The sequence below is a fragment of the Heloderma suspectum genome, chromosome 3 (assembly GCF_057233095.1).
Source record: "Heloderma suspectum isolate Gila_16-S chromosome 3, 16-S_ref, whole genome shotgun sequence".
Lineage (NCBI taxonomy): Eukaryota > Metazoa > Chordata > Lepidosauria > Squamata > Helodermatidae > Heloderma > Heloderma suspectum.
In genome coordinates this window covers 183,268,281-183,287,729 of record NC_139460.1, presented here as the reverse complement: position 1 = coordinate 183,287,729, position 19,449 = coordinate 183,268,281, and the positions used below count along the sequence as shown (strand labels likewise).

The 19,449-nt window shown below is 49.1% G+C and overlaps 1 protein-coding gene across 1 annotated transcript in view; it reads left to right on the top strand.

The window, feature by feature from the left end:
• The first annotated feature begins 785 nt into the window (after positions 1–785).
• Positions 786–19,449, top strand: part of LOC146350515 (uncharacterized) — a 132,836-nt gene continuing 114,172 nt past the window's right edge. The window contains exon 1 of the mRNA XM_084841981.1: positions 786–1,006. The gene's annotated coding sequence lies outside the window, so the exon portion shown is untranslated. The remainder of the gene's footprint in view (positions 1,007–19,449) is intronic.

The window sequence follows — 19,449 nt, the reverse complement described above, 5'->3', positions numbered from 1 at the left end:
GGAGGTGACGTGCACATTCTGTCAGTGTTAAGCACTCTGCTGTCAATGTTAGGACAGCTTACAGTGCTAGTTCGCTGGGACGCGTGTACATATCTGCTGCCTTCAGTGGTGTGGACTGACCAGTATGTATGGAAACCCATGGTGGGGAGATACTGCACTTGTATGTTAGGCATGCTTACATGTACATCTCTTCCTCTCTGCTCAGACTGCTCCCTCCAGTGGCCTCTCCCCCTTCCCCTACACAGGCAGCTTCCGGCTGTCTGCAGTTGTGGGGCAACTTCTGGCTGGCGTGCAGAGGTGCCATTTCATCATGGAGCCAGGGTACAGCCAGGGTTGGACTGGGGGCTTGGCCAGGGGTGGGGTGGAAAATGCCTTCCATCGCGGCAAGGCAGCATCGTGGGTGGGTTTCCTCACCTGGCGCTGTTCTCTCTGGCGGGGCAGAGTGGCCTCCTTGGGGGTGGATGCGTGCTGTGCGGGTCCAGCGGCTGTGGTGCAGGTAGATGGAGTGGTGGCTGGAGATCAGGGGAAGCTGGGGTGAGAGGGAATGGCTCACCCTCCTCTGCCCCCAAGCTCAGGTCAGGGGTCGCTTCCTCCGTCTTGGGCTGAAAACGCGCCCTGGGCCTCCTTTCCGCAGCACCCCGCTCAAGCAGTTCCATCGGCTGCTGCCTGGCGTGCACGTTGGCTCCTCCTCCACTCTTGGCCATCTGCACGTTGTTCCCCCTCCACACCCCCTCAGCTTCCTCGTTTTCGTGCACAAGAAACCGGAACACCCAGTCGTGCTCTGCAGAGGTGTGACGAAGCAGCCGATCCAGGTGGAGGAAGGAAGAGCGTCCCGTGACCCGTCCTCCAATTCCTGGCCATTGCTAGCCGTGTTGCGGGCAATGGTGTGGCTGTGTGATTTGGGATGACAGCCACTGGAAAAGGAGCAGAGAAACAGAAAGATTCGGTGTCTTCCCATGCTGTTCTTCCAGTTGGGACCTTCCTTGGGGGAGGGCCTTCCCCAGAGGTAAGGCAGTGCCGTGTGTGGGAAGTGGGGCTTGGGCTGAGGGGGGGAGGGCCTTCCCTTGGGGTAGGGGAGCGGCCTGGGTGAGGCCAGGGCTTGGACGGAGGGGGGAGGACCTTCCCTTGGGGTAGAGGGGCAGCCTGGGCGAGGGCCTTGGCCGAGGGGGGAGGGTCTTCCCTTGGAGTAGGGGAGCAGCCTGGGCGAGGACCGGGGCCTGGGTGGGGGGAGGGGCTTCCCTTGGGGTAGGGGAGCGGCCTGGGTGAGGACCGGGGCCTGGGCAGGGGGAGGGGCTTCCCTTGGGGTAGGGGAGCGGCCTGGGTGAGGACCGGGGCCTGGGCGGGGGGAGGGGCTTCCCTTGGGGTAGGGGAGCGGCCTGGGTGAGGACCAGGGCCTGGGTGAGGGGGAGGGTCTTCCCTTGGGGTAGGGAAGTGGCCTGGCGAGGCCGGGGCTTGGGCCGAGGGGGGAGGGTCTTCCCTTGGGGTAGGGGAGCGGCCTGGGCAAGGGCCGGGACCTGGGGGGGAGGGACTTCCCTTGGGGTAGGGGAGCAGCCTGGGTGAGGACCGGGGCCTGGGCGGGGGGAGGGGCTTCCCTTGGGGTAGGGGAGCGGCCTGGGCGAGGACCGGGGCCTGGGCGGGGGGCAGGGCACACATGTACACCAGATGGCATTCACACAGATACATCATCCTCCCCTTTGCCCCATGGCTTCTGTTCTATGCATTGCTACATGGCAGTGATCCCCACTGAAATCAGGCATAGCTACTTGCTCCGGATTGCTCGATATAAACACACACACAGCCATTCACTGCTTCCGCCAGTCCTTGGCAGCACACCCATACTTACAGCAGAGTCCATACTTTCAGTGAGGGGGGGAGGAGAGGGAATCATGCCATTAATAATAATGCCGATGACCGTGCGGAACACTCCAGCAGTAGTAGTTACAACTAGTGAAATGGAATGTGTTTCCCTGCCCCCCATACACACACTATTTTACAGTGCCCTTTGGGGGGCATAAGCAGTCCGGCTCCTCACAGCAAACAGACGTGTTGTCTGGGGTCTGCCAGAATGCTCGCCCGGGTGTGCCTGTCCCGTCGAGCTGGAATGCTGTCCCACCAGCATTCCTGGGGCCACTGGCGCCGTTGCTCTCCCCACGACTGTGGCTGTGGCTGAAGAGGGCGAGGTAGCCGCTGTGGGACAGCGAGGCGGCAGAAGCACTGGTGGGGGGGGTGCCGAAGGGGAGCCTGTCTCCTGTGCAGGCCGTTGCCTCCGAGCGCATCAGAGTTTGCAAGCGGAGGCCATGGGCATCCACTCACCTTGCGGCTGGTCAGGCCAAGCCTCCCCTCCCCTCTGCAGAGTGCTATTCCTGCCTGTAAGGCAAGACAGCAATGGGCAGCAGCAGGCCTGCGGGGGTTGGGGCAGGGGCGCTGGCAAGCTGCTTGAGAGGAGCACTCGCCATATTTTCTGCGACCTGGGGAAGGCGTTCCTCCACAGTCACCGTCTGGAGACTGTGGGTGAAGAGCTCCTCTGATCCTTCAACCCGAGGCGCTAGAGAAGCTGCCGGAGCAGCTGGCGTGCGGTGAGTGGCAATGTCTTGCTGACCCGCTTGGGCTGTACGGCAGCTTCCCCTCTCCGGATGCTTTGGAGTGCTATATAGAAGAGGCAGGTTGCAGCATCACTCCCAGAGCGGGAGTTGTGTGTTGTCACCCTTCTACATTCCAGACGCAGCGCTTTGGCCTTTGTCCTGCACGCCACCGCGCTGTGTCTGCGCCCCTGGAGGGACATTTGGTGGGCCATCTGCTCATGGGAATAAATGTTCCAGGGCCTGGAACGAAGCGCCTCCTGGGCCTTCTGCTCCCTCAAAAATCCAGTGGATCCAGCACCTCCTGATACCTCCATGACACCCCACGCCCCTTGCTGGCAGACTCTGCCAAAGCCAGGGGTCCTTACACCAGCCCTGGGGGAGAATGAAGTTGGTGTCAGGAGGCCCTAGCCGGCCTCTTTCAGTCTACTCCAGTAGTAGGGATGTACAAAAGTGACTTACCTTTCGCGGATTATGTTGATGGTGGGGGGGGAGGTGTTCCATCCCTCCCCCCGGAAACCTGGCCGGGGGGGGAGGCGCTCCGTTCCTCCCCCCGTAATCCATGAACGACCTGCTGTGCTCCGCGGCAGCTCCACGGAGCAGCCGGCCAGGCCCGGCCTGGCCCGGCCAGGCCAGAGCTGCCTGCAGCCGGATTTCCGGCCGTGGAGGGCTCTGGGTAAAAAAAACAAAAAAACAACTGCGTATGCAAATAGCGGCAGCTACGGCCGCCACCATTTGCATTCCTTCTTTTTGGCCGTCTTAATCTACGTACATATTTACATAGACTATGACGGCGAAAATCAAGGGGAACGCAAATAGCGTAGTGGGCGCTATTTGCGTCCCTTTTTCATTCACCGTTTTAGCCTACATAAATCTTTACGTAGGCTAAAACAGGGAATAAAAAGGGGACGCAAATAGCGCCCGCTACGCTATTTGCGTTCCCCTTGATTTTCGCCGTCATAGTCTAGGTAAATATTTACGTAGATTAAGACGGTGAAAAGAAGGAACACAAATGGCGGTGGCCGTAGCTGCCACCATTTGCGTACGCGGTGTTGTTTTTTTTAACCCACCCCCAACCATGATAGGCTACGTAAAGATTTACGTAGCCTATCACGTCTTTTTTTTCTTTTTTTTTAAACCTAGCCATGATAGGCTACGTAAGATCCATGGCGGAATTCTCTGACATCCCTATCCAGTAGCCAACTCCAGACACAGACAAAGGATTCTTTACATAGCCTATCACATCTGACTTTAAAAAAAAAAACACGCGCGTACGCAAATGGCGAAAATAAGGGGAACGCAAAACGGTGAAAATAAGGGGAACACAAATAGCGTAGCGGATGCTATTTGCGTTCCCCCTTATTTTCACCGTCTTAGTCTACGTAAATGTTTACGTAGACTAAGACGGGCCAAAATAAGGAATGCAAATGGTGCGCGTGTTTGTTTTTTAAGTCAGACGTGAAAGGCTACGTAAAGATTTACGTAGCCTATCACGACTGACTACAGGGACGCAAACGGTGGCAGCTACGGATTCTACGGAGCGAAGCCGGCCTGCCAGGATTCCGGGGGGAGGGACGGTTCCCCCCCAGCGGAACCCGGTGGAGCCAGATAAGGCCAATTTCGTACATCCCTACATACAATTCAAGATATCAGAAACAGATGCATAAAGCAACTGAACGTAATTGAAAGTCCATCTCCATTAGTATATCTGATCTCCAGAAGGAGACACCATTAAATTGCCTTTGAAATCTGGGCTGCTGGCAGAGAGTCTTGGTGACCTTCATGACATCACAATGCCAACTGCCCAGAACAACAATCTTATACTCAAGAGTCAGATTTATGTATGTATTTATTATTTATTACATTTCTATACTGCCCAATAGCCAATGCTCTCTGGGTGGTTTACAGAAGAAGGCTTAAAACCATAAGATACAATAGCACAATATAAGAAAACAAAAACATTAAGGGTGCAATCCGATGCATGTTTAGACAGAAAAAAGCATGGCTGACTGGGGAATGCTAGGAGTTGCAGGACTTCTTTCTGTCTAAACATGCATTGGATTGCACTCCTAAAAGTTGAAAACAGAATAAATCTAGAATTAAATGACCAAAGTAAAACCATCAGCAATACAAGGAGCTTAAAACATACTAACACTATTTTTTAAAAAACAAAACTGAAAGAATAAAAAGCCTGGGAGAATAAAAAGGCCTTCACCTGGTGCCAAAAAGATCACAGCGTAGGGATGTCAGAGAATTCCGCCACAGACTCCAGTGAGGCCAGATTCTTTAGAATCCGGCCCCCAGAATTTGTGGCGGAACAGCCTCCCCCACCCCACCCCCCGGAATCCCCCCGGGACGGAGCTTACCTGGCGGCGGATGTGGTGGTGGTGGCGGCGGTGGTGGTGGCTCCGGCGGCAGCGGCTCCGGCTGGTCTCCCAGCTGGCCGCTGCCAGGCTGCTGCGGCCACCATTTGCATCCTTGCAGTCAGCCATGATAGGCTACGTAAGTATTTACGTAGCCTATCATGGCAAAGAGCAGGGACACAAATGGCCGGGGCCCTGGCCAGCCCCAGCCAGCGGCTCCGCGAAGTGGGCCAGGGAGGATTCTGGGGGGGAGGGACAGAGCACCCCCACACACACGGATTGCCCGGTGCGGAGCCAGGTAAGACTTTCGTATATCCCTATCACAGTGTAGGTTCCAGGCGAGCCTCTTGGGGGTAGCATTCCACAACCAAGGTGCCACCACTGCAAAGTCCCTCTCCTTAGTAGCTAACCGCCTTACTTCATTGGGGGGGGCGGTCCCAGAGGAGGGCCTCTGAAAATGATCTTAAGGTCCAAGCAGGTCTATATGGGAGGAGATGATCCTTCAGGTAACCTGGCTCCAAGCTGTTACCGTAAAGCTGAGTGCAAATGGCCTCTTGAAATTATCCACCTTATTTATGGGCAAAGAGATTGGAAAGACAATTTAACTGAATTTCTCCAGGGTGAGGAAAAATTCTGCAACAGTTTCTCACAGGTAGGGCTCATCATTGGCAGGGCTTGTAACACAGCTTCTTTCTTTTTTCCAAAGGGGTTTTGGTACTTGCGCTGCCACTGCAAGTGGCAACAGCATCAACTGCGTTGGCAGCCAGGCACCCATTTTGTATCCTCCACCATGTTCTAGAGCTTCACCACACAAGGCTAAAATCCTGGATCCTTACCGGGGCTTCTGCTTCCTGATACTTTGCAGGATTAAGATTGGCTCCTTTACACAGGCAGATGCGTGCTTTGAATCAGGGAATTCCTTTCTTGGCAAGTTCTATGTGTTTCATTTTACAACCATTAGATGGCAATGTGGTTATAGCAGAACTGCACAATTACACACAGCCAATATATTGGATTAACATTCCTTATCGGGTTATCTCCGATCTTTTAAAAAAGTGGGATAAAGGTTAGAAAATACAGGAGATGCCCTGGAGATTGACAACATTATGTAAAGGGCTTGCAAACTTCCACGAGCAACCAATCACAAGCGTGCAATAAAAGCCTCATGTAGAAATCCTCCCATATGCGTCATTCTGGGGCGTTGCAGGAGGGGGAGATCCCCCCCCCCCGTGAAGAATATTTGGAGAGACCTATTAATGGGGGAGTTTAAGAAAAGAACAATCTCAGAAACTTTCTCAGAAAAATGCATCTAAGTTGTGTCCAGCTCTGGGGAAGAGGTAGAGCTAATGCTATTTAAAGGTGTCCTCTCTTTGAAGGGCTGTCCAGTCCAAGTCCGGTTTAAAGACAAAGCACCATATTAAGAAGGGGTCTTGAAGAGCAGGAGTCTTGAAGTTGCCCATCAATCTGGACAGCACACTGTGGGGGGGGGATCTCCTGGCCCTTCTGTCTTCCTCCTTGGCCATGCCTCTGCAGTGATGTTAGGGATGTACAAAAGTCACTTACCTTTTAAAAAAGTTGACTCGCGGTGGGGGGGAGGCACTCCGTCCCTCCCCCCCGAAATTCTGGCAGGGGGGGAGGTGCCCCGTCCCTCCCCCCCTGAAATTCTGGCGGGTGGGAGGCGCCCCGTCCCTCCCGCTACGAATCCTGGCCGGCCGGGACTGCAAATGGCAGTGGCTGTAGCCGCCGCCGTTTGCGTCCCTGCAGTCAGCCGTGATAGGCTACGTAAGTGTTTACGTAGCCCATCACGGCTGAGTTTAAAAAAAAAAAACGCGCGTACGCAAATGGCGGCACCCATGGGCGCCGCCATTTGCGTTCCTTATTTTGGCATGTCTAGTCTACGTAAACATTTACGTAGACTACGGCAAAAATAAGGGGAACGCAAATAGCGTAGATACTACGCTATTTGCGTTCCCCTTATTTTCGCCGTAGTCTACATAAATGTTTACGTAGACTAGACGTGCCAGAATACGGAACGCAAATGGCAGCGCCCATGGGCGCTGCCATTTGCGTATGCGCGGGTTTTTTTTTGTTTTTTTAACTCAGCCGTGATAGGCTACGTAAACATTTACGTAGCCTATCACGGTATTTTTAAAAAATCTAGCCGTGATAGGCTACGTAAATCTTTACGTAGGCTATCACGTTTTGTTTTTTTTTAACTTGGAAATGGCGGTGGCCGGTCAGAAGACCAGCCGCCGCTGCCGAACCGCTACCAGAGCCGCCGCCGCCAGGGAGATTCACCCAAGGTAAGTCCCGTCCCGGGGGGGGGGGGGGCGGGGGGGGCAGACTGTTTCGCCACCGATTTCGGGGGGCCGAATGCACTGGCATTCGGCCTCCCCAAGATTCGTGGCGAAATTCTCTGACATCCCTAGTGAAGGTTCACCACCACCTACACTGCTTGCAACCTACACCTCCCTCCTCTCTGCTTGAATGGTACATAAATCCTCCTGCAGCTGGGAATAGCTGCTACAAGTACCCCAAACTGGGCTAAAAGGTGTTATAGCCAGGTGTGACTCCTTGATTGGGTGGGCTACATGAAGTTTGTTTAGCCAGCCACCCCCTCAGGCCCGACAAGCCTTCACTCCTTTGTGCAGTGAAGCCTTTGTGCAGACAAAGCCACCCTCCTGGGAGCAGGCGGGGAAGAAATGTAGCGTCTAAGACACTTAAGGTTATTTATTTATAACATTTATATACCACCTTTCAATAAAAAAGTCCTCAAAAACATTTGTTTAGTGACACTGGATAATGTAATAATTCTATTAAAAAAAAACTTTATTCTGTTGTTTGCAGTATTATGAGTTATGACTATAATGCACTATGAACAATCCAAACTCCTAAATAAATAATGTATTCTTATTTTCTTCCATGTGAGCCTAGGATCTTTTCCTATTTATCTAAGACATTAGGAAGGGAACATCGCGAGTAGAATACTGGGGAATATGAAGTTACATGCTATTTAGAAACTCGGTGAGTGGGCAAGTGGGGTTGTTCATAGGGTCTGTAATCATATTTGGGATGAGGGAGGGATTCTGCCCCCCCCCACCCCAACTTGTAGGGCTGGTGCCAAGGGCTGGCATGGTTGGGCACCTGCCGAGGGCCCACACCCCAGCAGGGGCCCACAGACAAGAACCCCTTGGACTTGCTTCTCTTCACCATGGCAACTTGCTTGTTGACCTGCCTCTTGCTCTGGCCCAGGCAATGGTGGTGGTGAGAAGGAGGAGCAGGAGATGCCACTGCCATTTGGCACTCTGCTCATTGGCACTCTGTCTGGCAAGCAAGCAAGTGGTAGCAATGATGAGAAAAAGGAGCAGCAGCAATACTGGGAAGAGGCTGGACTCACTGTGGGAAGGGGCTACTAGGGGCGTCTTGCCCGAGGATCCTTCGAAACCTGGGGCCAGCACTGCCAACTGGTTCATTGAACCTTAGTTTTGCTGGTATTTTAGTTTTGACCTCCCCAGAGTGTGTGACCTGGCAACTGGCTTCTTTTCTTTGGCATCCTGTGAGCCAGATTCTGTGGGCTAGTTGGTAAGTGAATCCTGTTTGGGGGCAAGGGTGCGACCAGATGGCCTCCCGTGATTTTCATGTTGATAGTTCTAACTAACAGAGAGGATTTGGCCTGGCAAGGAGGAGGGCATAGGGACACCAGAAATTTCTTTATCTTGAGAGTTACATTCTGTGGAACTTTAACCTGCCTACTAGTTACTGCAAGTAATTTCCAGCACAGAGATTTCCACTACTGGTAGTGGAAAAGAGGAAGCATCTGTTTTATCAATAGGAAAATGAAAGCATTAGCATTGTTTATTCTTGTCCTTTCAATTAACTTGTCAGAAAGACTACCTCCTTCCCTAATTCATGTGCATTTGCCTGTCTTAGGCCATTTGCCTCCACCCCAAGCCAGCTTAGTTTCTTGCTTTCCTGTCTGGCTCTGGCTTTCTCTTGCCTCCTGCTCCGCAGCCTCATTTTGCTCCCTGTCCCCCTCCCTAGATTGTGCAGCAGCCAAGAAACAGGATGCCTCCCAAACAGTAGGAACGCTTTCAAAGGTCATTGTGGGGTTAGCAGGTGTGAGTCCAGACAAAAGGCCATTTCATACGTCTTTGAAGGGCGTGAATTATTTAAGTACCAATACATTTAATAGGCTAATGCAAGCAGATATGTCACCTGCTGCTTCAAATGGCAGAACCAAGTGGACTTACTGCTGGACAGAACATCAGCTTCAAATTGTACACTTCACTTTTCCAGAGTTTCTCTCTTCTTTCCGCTCATATGCAGCTAAAGGGGGGGTGTCCTCTAATCTTGTCTCAGATCAGGCCACACCATCATTCTAATACCGATCTTGAGTGGTCTGGTGTCTATCATCTGGTAGCAAAGATGGGGCCACATATAGACAAGGTAGGGGTTTCTGCCTGTTTAGGGGACTCTCAGCTACACAGAAAAATATTAGTTTGTAAATTAAAAGAGAAAGAGATGGGGAAAAAAACAAAATAGCCCCACAAGGGCCCCAGCTCATTAGCTTCCAGGACTTGTGGAATGCTGAATGCAGTTGAGCATTAATTGGGGCGGGGGATAGGGGAAGGGGAGAATTACCCAGCTCATGTCCCTGCTAGTTTACAGTGTGTGTGTGTGGGGGGGGAATTAGTATCAGGGGATACATATTGTGTGATTAAAAATACTCCTCCCTGCACTACATGAGGACACTTTAGGAGAGGGGAGGAAAAAGTGCAGATTTTCTGCTTCCTCACTGTTCACAAAGTCCTCCTCCTCACCACCCATCCACCCCCAACATATCAATTCAGTGTTCAGGTTTGGGACTGATAACCACCCCCAAACCTGAGCCTTTTAATGCTACGTAGTAAAATGGGGGAAGGCTGCAGGAGAGTGGGATTGTTTTTAGAGTGTGCCTTCTTCTCGCCACCTGAAGCTGCTGCATCTCTGCAAGCTCCAGTCAGTGCCGCAAGGTCGGCTGGTACTCTGAATAGGAGCGCTCACACTGGAGAGCAGGACAGGGGTGGGAAGTGGCTTGTTGGCCATCCAAACCGCTACCTTTGCTGAAGAAGGAACTTGGCCCCACACCAACTGGGAGGCTTCTGTAAGGTAAGGATCAGGGAGATCCAAACAAAAAGCAAGACATTAAATGAACACAAGCAGACATATCATGACAATGGAAGTATCAACTTGCATAATTCATTCTTAGTACAGAATGTGAACTTTTTGTTAAAAGAAATTAAATGCCATCTTGTTGACACAATGGTAAAATGTGGGTTGGGCAGTGCTACGGTTAGGCGGACCCACTAGTGGCTGAGCAACAGTACTCAGCGAGAGCTGACTGATGACTTGGTATCCTCCCAGACAGATTTCTCCAGCGGAGTGCCGCAGGGCTCTGCCCTCAGCCCTGTGCTGTTCAACATTTCTGTAAATGACTTGGATGAGTTGCAGAGGAGTTGCTTATCAAATCTGCAGATGACACAAAGCTAGGAAGGACAGCCAACACCATAGAAGACAGGATCAGGATTCAAAGATTCAAAAGGATCTAGACAGGCTGGAAAACTGGGCTAAGTCTAACAAGATGAGATTCAACAGAGATAAATGTCAATGACAGAAATATAGGATGGAGGAGATCTGGCTTGGCAACAGTCCATGTGAAAAGGACCTAGGTATCTTAGTAGATCACCGGCTGAATATGAGCCAACAGTGTGATGCGGCAGCTAAGAAAGCTGATGCAATCTTGGGCTGCATTAACAGATGCACAGTGTTCAAATCACAGAAAATATTAGTTCCACTCTATTTTGTGTTAATCAGGCTGCATTTGGAGTACGTGTCTAGTTCTGGGGGCCCCCTTTTAAGAATGGACAAGATGGAGCATATCCAGAAAAAAGCAACCAGGATGGTGAGGGGTCTGGAAATGAAGTCCTATGAGGAATGGTTGAAAGAGCTGGGTCTGTTTAGCCTAGAGAAGAGAAGATTAAGGGGAGACATGATAGCAGTCTTCAAATATCTGAAAGGCTGTAATGCAGAAGATGGAGCAGACATAGAATCACAGGCTTTGACACCATGGGTGTATAGCTTAGGTGCACCCCGCTGCACTTACAGGTGTCTCTGTCTCCCCACCAGCCATGTGCCAGCACCCTTGCCTCAGTCTGTCAAGACAACTGTTGTTGTCCAATCAATGTGCCCTCATGGCATGGCTAGATTTCTCTTTCCAGGAAGATGGACATTACATCAAAGGTGTCTGATGTATCACGAGAGAATCTGGCCTCATTGGGGTCCGTGGTGGAATTCTCCAACATCCCTAGTCTGATGTCATCAGCACGAGAGTGGTGCACATTCTCCAGTTTCAAGTCCTGGTGCGTTATGCACTGTTCCTCCGTTCCCCTTTCCCTCTGGCATGTGGGGAGTTTTCTTTCTGTATCTGTCTCTCATTTGCTCTTGCTGTTTGCCCCAAGGAGGAAGAGCCCCAGTCACCCCTCACAGTCATCCCCTATTAAGGAATATGCCCTCTTGGTGGGCTTGACTTGGTTGGTTTCCACCTTTCTGGCCACAGGCTGCTCTTCCCTAGAGAATATGCCCTGGTGTTGTCTGGTTTGTAGCCGTAGGCCACGCTACATGGTATGCTCTAGTGGGCAAGGCATTGCACTTTAGTTCATTCATTGCCCTTTCTTTCCTTCTTTCCTTCTTTTGTAGATCCTTCATTTGGATAACCAATATAAGTATGGGGGCCAGATAGTTTTCTCTTCCATCCTTCCAGTAGTTAGAAGAGGGACAGAAAGGGAAAGAAAAATACTTCAGGTGAATGACTGGCTACGAAGGTGGTGCCGACAAGAGAGATTTGGATTCTGGGACCACGGGCTATACTTCCTGGAAGATGGACTGTTGGCAAGGGATGGGTTGCACCTCACAAGGGTTAGGAAGAATGTGTTTGGCTGCAGAATGAAGAACTTTATCAGGAGGGCTTTAAACTGAATGCTATGGGGAAGGGAGATGTAAAGTAGGGGGTAACAATGGACAAAGGCTCATGCACCACAACGGAGAGAAGAGCTCTAATAGCACCCAATAATAGTCTTCACAAACAAGTAGGAAGAAAGTCAGACTATAGAGCACATGGTCTTTGATTTTTATACACTAATGCCCAGAGTATGGGAAACAAACAGCATGAACTTGAACTCTTAATACGAGAGGGAAATTATGACTTGATAGGTATAACTGAGACTTGATGGGATTACTCTCATGACTGGAATACAGCAATTGAAGGATCTAACTTGTTCAAAAAGAACAGGAGGAACAGAAAGGCAAGTGGGGTTGCACCATATGTTAAAAAATACATATCTCTGCACAGAAATACAGGAGAATGAGCTTGGTAGTCCCATCAAGAGCATCTGGGTTAAAAGAAATGGAGCAAAGAATAAAAGGAACATGGTGGTCAGAGTCTACTACTGGCCACCCGATCAAGGAGAAGACTAGGATGAAACTTTTGAAAAGCAAATAGCCAATGTTCCGAGGAAGCATGATGTAGTAGTAATTTGTTCAGTCGTTCAGTCGTGTCCGACTCTTCGTGACCCCATGGACCATAGCACGCCAGGCCTTCCTGTCCTGCGCTCTCTCCCGGAGCGTGCTCAAGTTCATATTCATTGCATCCATGATGCTATCTAGCCATCTCATCCTCTGCCGTCCCCTTCTCCTTTTGCCTTCAGTCTTTCCCAGCATCAGGGTCTTTTCCAGGGAGTTTTCTCTTCGCATTAGGTGGCCAAAATATTGGAGCTTCAGCTTCAGTATCTGTCCTTCCAATGAGCACTCAGGGTTGATTTCCTTTAGGATGGACTGATTTGACCTCCTTGCAGTCCAGGGGACTCGTAAGAGTCTTCTCCAGCACCACAGTTCGAAAGCATCAATTCTTCGGCGCTCAGCCTTCCTGATAGTCCAGCTCTCACAGCCATACATTACTACTGGGAAAACCATAGCTTTGATTAGACGGACCTTTGTCGGCAAGGTGATGTCTCTGCTTCTTACTATGCTGTCTAGGTTTGCCATAGCTTTCCTCCCAAGGAGCAAGTGTCTTTTAATTTCATGGCTACAGTCACCGTCTGCGGTGATCTTGGAGCCCAAGAAAGTAAAATCTGTCACTGCTTCCATTTCTTCCCCTTCAATATGCCAGGAAGTGATAGGGCCAGATGCCATGATCTTCGTTTTTTTAATGTTGAGTTTCAAACCAGCTTTTGCACTCTCCTCTTTCACCCTCAACAAGAGGCTCTTGAGATCCTCTTCGCTTTCTGCCATTAGGGTGGTATCGTCTGCATATCGGAGGTTGTTGATAATTCTCCCAGCAATCTTAATTCCGACCTCTGATTCATCCAACCCGGCATTTCTCATGATGTACTCTGCATATAAGTTAAATAAGCAGGGTGACAATATGCAGTCTTGTCGTAGTCCTTTCCCAATTTTGAACCAATCGGTTGTTCCATGTCTGGTTCTTACTGTTGCTTCTTGACCCTCGTACAGGTTTCTCAGGAGACAGGTAAGGTGGTCTGGTACTCCCATCCCTTTAAGAATTTGCCAGAGTTTGTTGTGATCCACACAATCAAAGGCTTTAGCGTAGTCAATGAAGCAGAAATAGACGTTTTTCTGGAATTCTCTTGCTTTCTCCATGATGCAGCGAATGTTTGCGATTTGATCTCTAGTTCCTCTGCCTCTTCGAAACCCAGCTTGTACTTCCGGTAGTTCTCGGTTCCTATACTGCTGAAGCCTAGCTTGTAGGATTTTGAGCATCACCTTGCTGGCATGTGAAATGAGCGCAATTGTGCGGTAGTTTGAACACTCTTTGGCGTTGCCCTTCTTTGGAACTGGAATGTAAACTGACCTTTTCCAGTCTTGTGGCCACTGTTGAGTGTTCCAGATTTGTTGGCATATTGAATGCAGCACTTTAACAGCATCATCTTTTAGGATTTTAAATAGCTCGGCTGGAAGACTGTCATCTCTGCTAGCTTTGTTGTTAGTAATGCTTCCTAAGGCCCACTTGACTTCACTCTCGAGGATGTCCGGCTCAAGTTCAGTGACCGCACTATCATGGCTATCAGGGACATTCAGATCTTTCCTGTATAGTTCTTCTGTGTATTCTTTCCACCTCTTCTTAATCTCATCTGCTTCTGTTAGGTCCCTGCCTTCTTTGTCCTTTATCATGCCCGTCTTTGCACAAAATGTTCCCTTGAGATCTCCAATTTTCTTGAAGAGATCTCTAGTCTTTCCCATTCTGTTGTTTTCCTCGATTTCTTTGCATTGTTCATTTAAGAAGGCCTTCTTGTCTCTCCTTGCTATTCTCTGGAATTCTGCATTCAGTTGGATATATCTTCCCCTTTCTCCCTTGCTTTTCGCTTCACTTCTTTCCTCAGCTACTTGTAAAGCCTCATCAGACAGCCACTTGGCTTTCTTGCATTTCTTTTTCTTTGGGATGGATTTCGTTGCTGCCTCCTGAACAATGTTACGGACCTTTCGTCCATAGTTCCTCAGGTACTCTGTCTATCAGGTCTAATCCCTGAAATCTATTCCTCACCTCCACTGTATATTCATCAGGGATATGATTTAGGTCATACCTGAACGGTTTAGTGGTTTTCCCGACATTCTTCAATTTAAGCCGAAATTTTGCAAGAAGCAGCTCATGATCTGAGCCACAGTCAGCTCCAGGTCTTGTTTTTACTGACTGTATGGAGCTTCTCCATCTTTGGCTGCAAAGGACATAATCAATCTGATTTCGATATTGACCATCTGGTGATGTCCATGTGTAGAGTCGCCTCTTGTGCTGTTGGAAAAGAGTGTTTGCTATGATCAGCATGTTCTCTTGGCAAAACTCTATTAGCTTTTGTCCTGCTTCATTTTGTACACCAAGGCCATGCCTGCCTCTTATCCCCGTGATTTCTTGACTTCCTACTTTAGCATTCCAATCCCCTATGATGAAGAGGACATCTTTTTTTGGTGTTAATTCTAGAAGGTGTTGTAGGTCTTCATAGAACCGATCAACCTCAGCTTCTTTGGCATCAGTGGTTGGGGCATAGACTTGAATTACTGTGATGTTCAATGGTTTGCCTTGGATTCGTACTGAGATCATTCTATCATTTTTAAGATTGTACCCCAGTACTGCTTTTCCCACCCTTTTGTTGACTATGAGTGCTACTCCATTTCTTCTAAGGGATTCTTGCCCACAATAGTAGCACCTTGAAAACAATACAGTGATTACTCGAAGCCAACATGGATTTGTCAAGAACAAATTCTGCCAGTCTAATCTGATCTCATTTTTTGATCAAGTCACCCCCCTTGTGGACTATGGGAATGCTGTGGACATAATATACCTCGACTTCAGCAAAGCTTTTGACAAAGTGCCCCATGATATCCTGATTAATAAACTAGCTCCAAGTGGGCTCAATGAAACAACTATCAGGTGGATTCACAGTTGGCTACAGAATCGGACTCAAAGAGTGCTTTTCAATGGGATCTTATCAAACTGGGGAGAGGTAATGAGCAGAGTACCGCAGGGCTCAGTCCTGGGCCCAGTGCTCTTCAACATTTTTATTAATGACTTGGAGGAGGGGGTGCAGGGAATGCTGATATCCCGGTTATTTCTTGACTTCCTACTTTGGCATTCCAATCCCCTATGATGAAAAGGACGTCTTTTTTTGGTGTTAGTTCTAGAAGGTGTTGTAGGTCTTCATAGAACTGATCAACGTCAGCTTCTTCGGCATCAGTGGTTGGGGCATAGACTTGAATTACTGTGATGTTGAATGGTTTGCCTTGGATTCGTACTGAGATCATTCTTTCATTTTTGAGATTGTACCCCAGTACTGCTTTTCCCACCCTTTTATTGACTATGAGTGCTACTCCATTTCTTCTAAGGGATTCTTGCCCACAGTAGTAGATGTAATGGTCACCTGAATTAAATTTGCCCATGCTTGTCCATTTTAGCTTGCTGATTCCCAAGATGTCGATGTTCAATCTTGCCATCTCATGTTTGACCACCTCCAGCTTACCTTGATTCATTGATCTGACATTCCAGGTTCCTAAACAATATTGTTCTTTACAGCATCGGATTTTCTTTTCACCACCAGACACATCCACAGCTGAGTGTCCTTTCGGGTTTGGCCCAGCCACTTCACTCTTTCTGGCGCTACTTGGAAATACCCTCTGCTCTTCCCCAGTAGCATATTGGACACCTTCCGACCTGAGGGGCTCATCTTCCGGCGTCATCTCTTTTAGCCTTGTGATACGTTCCATGGGGTTTTCTTGCAAGAATACTGGAGTGGGTTGCCATTTCCTTCTCCAGTGGACCACATTTCGTCAGAACTCTCTGCCATGACCTGTCCGTCTTGGGTGGCCCTGCACGGCATAGCTTATGGCTTCACTGAGTTATGCAAGCCCCTTCGCCACAACAAGGCAGTGATCCATGAAGGGGGTAGTAGTAATGGGGGAGTTCAATTTCCCTGATATTTGTTGGGAGACAAATTCTGCAAAACATGGCCCCTCCAGGAAATTCCTGACTTGCGTGGCGGATAACTTCCTCCTACAGAAAGCAGAGGAAGGAACTAGAGGATCGGCTATCCTTGACTTGATCCTAACCAACAGAGATGACTTAGTGGATAAAGTAGCAGTTACAGGAACACTGGGGGAAAGAGACTATGTTATACTTGAGTTCTTGGTTCTAAAGGAAGCAAAAGCCAAGTGTAGCCAAACGTGTACCCTGGACTGTAGGAAAGCCGATTGTAATAAATACAGAACAAGGATAAGTCAGGTCCCATGGCAAGCGACTCTAACGAGAAAAGGAGTCCAAGATGGGTGGGAGTGTTTAAACAAGGAAATTCTCAAGGCACAATTACAAACCATTCCAACAAGAAAAAAAGGAGGAAGACAACAGAAGAAGCCAATGTGGCTTCGCAAAAAGCTTAGAGATGAGCACAAAACAAAAAAGCACACATATAGGAAGTGGAAGGAAGGCCAAGCCACAAAGGAAGAATACAGGCAGGTAGAACAGAATTGCAGGGATGGCATCAGGAAGGCTAAAGCTGACAACGAGCTGAGGTTAGTGTGCTAAAAGCAACAAAAAGGCTTTCTTCAGATATGTGCATAGTAAAAGACAGAGGAAAGAAATGGTGGTCCAGCTATTAAATAGGAATGGCAAAATTATAACAAATGACAAAGAAAAGGCAGAGGTGCTCAATTCCTACTTCAGCTCAGTTGTCTGCCAAAAGAGGGTCTATGACCCCTCCGGCAAAGGCGAAGTACAGGCTGAAGGGGTGGGATTGCAGCTTGAGATCGATAGGCATATGGTCAAGGAACACCTAATTACTAGGGATGGCAGAGAATTCCACCACGGACTCCAGTGAGGCCGGATTCGTTAGAATCCGCCCCCCCCCCGGAGTCCGTGGTGGAATGGAACAATCCCCCCCGCCACTCCATGAAACCTCCCCAGGACAGAACCTACTTTTTGTCAGCTGTCCGCGGGTGCAAATGGTGTTTACGTAAGTATTTATGTAGCCTATCGCGGCTAACGCAGGGATGCAAATGGCGGCCACTACAGCAGCCGCCATTTGCAGTCCCAGCCCAGCAGTGGATGGCGGTCTGGCTGTGGGCGGCCCCGGCTGGCGGCTCCACAGACTCACTGCAGAGCGGAGCCGGCCAGGGAGGATTCCGGGGGGAGGGACGGATCGCTTCCCCCCCACACCCTGGATCCCCAGAACGGAGCCAGGTAAGTGATCCGCCCACCCCTACTAATTACTTTGAGTTCAAATCTCCAGGGCCAGATGAACTGCACCCTAGAATAACAAAGAAACTAGCAGAAGAACTCTCAGAACCACTGTCTGACCATGTTGTCCTTGAGTTCTTGGTTCTAAGGGAAGCAAAACCCTGGATTTTAGGAAAGCTGATTTTAATAAACTCAGAACATTGATCAGGAAGGTCCTATGACAAGCGACTCTAATGAGAAAAGGAGCCCAAGATGGGTGGGAGCTTTTAAAAAAGGAAATTCTAAAGGCACAATTACAAACAATTCCAACAAGAAGAAAAGGTGAGAGACAACAGAAGAAGCCAATGTGGCTTCACAAAAAGCTTAGAGATGACCTGAAAACAAAAAAGGACACATATAGGAAGTGGAAAGAAGGCCAAGCTACAAAGCAAGAGTACAGGCAAGTAGCACAGAATTGCAGGGATGGCATCAGGAAGGCTAAAGCTGACAATGAGCTGAGGTTAGCAAGGGATGCTAAATGCAACAAAAAGGCTTTCTTCAGCTGTGTGCATAGTAAAAGGCAGAGGAAAGAAATGGTTGTTCAGCTATTAAATAAAGATGGCAGAACGATAACAGATGACAAAGAAAAGGCAGAGGTGCTCAATTCCTACTTTGGCTCAGTCTTCTCCCAAAAGAGGGTCTATGACCCCCCTGGCAAAGGCAAAGTACAGGCTGAAGGGGCAGGATTGCAGCTTGAGATCGATAGGTCAAGGAACACCTAATTACTTTGAATGAGTTCAAATCTCCAGGGCCAGATGAACTGCATCCTAGAGTCATAAAGGAACTGGCAGAAGAACTCTCAGAACCGCTGTCTATTCTCTTTGAGAAACCATGGAGGACGGGTGAAGTGCCAGATGACTGGAGGAGGGCTAATGTTGGCCCTATCTTCAAAAAGGGTAAAAAGGAGGAACCTGGGGACTGCAGACCAGTCAGTCTGACAACAATCCCTGGGAAAATTCTGGAACAGATTATAAAGCGATCCATCCGTAAGCACCTTGAAAACAATACAGTGATTACTCGAAGCCAACATGGATTTGTCAAGAACAAATTCTGCCAGTCTAATCTGATCTCATTTTTTGATCAAGTCACCCCCCTTGTGGACTATGGGAATGCTGTGGACATAATATACCTCGACTTCAGCAAAGCTTTTGACAAAGTGCCCCATGATATCCTGATTAATAAACTAGCTCCAAGTGGGCTCAATGAAACAACTATCAGGTGGATTCACAGTTGGCTACAGAATCGGACTCAAAGAGTGCTTTTCAATGGGATCTTATCAAACTGGGGAGAGGTAATGAGCAGAGTACCGCAGGGCTCAGTCCTGGGCCCAGTGCTCTTCAACATTTTTATTAATGACTTGGAGGAGGGGGTGCAGGGAATGCTGATATCCCGGTTATTTCTTGACTTCCTACTTTGGCATTCCAATCCCCTATGATGAAAAGGACGTCTTTTTTTGGTGTTAGTTCTAGAAGGTGTTGTAGGTCTTCATAGAACTGATCAACGTCAGCTTCTTCGGCATCAGTGGTTGGGGCATAGACTTGAATTACTGTGATGTTGAATGGTTTGCCTTGGATTCGTACTGAGATCATTCTTTCATTTTTGAGATTGTACCCCAGTACTGCTTTTCCCACCCTTTTATTGACTATGAGTGCTACTCCATTTCTTCTAAGGGATTCTTGCCCACAGTAGTAGATGT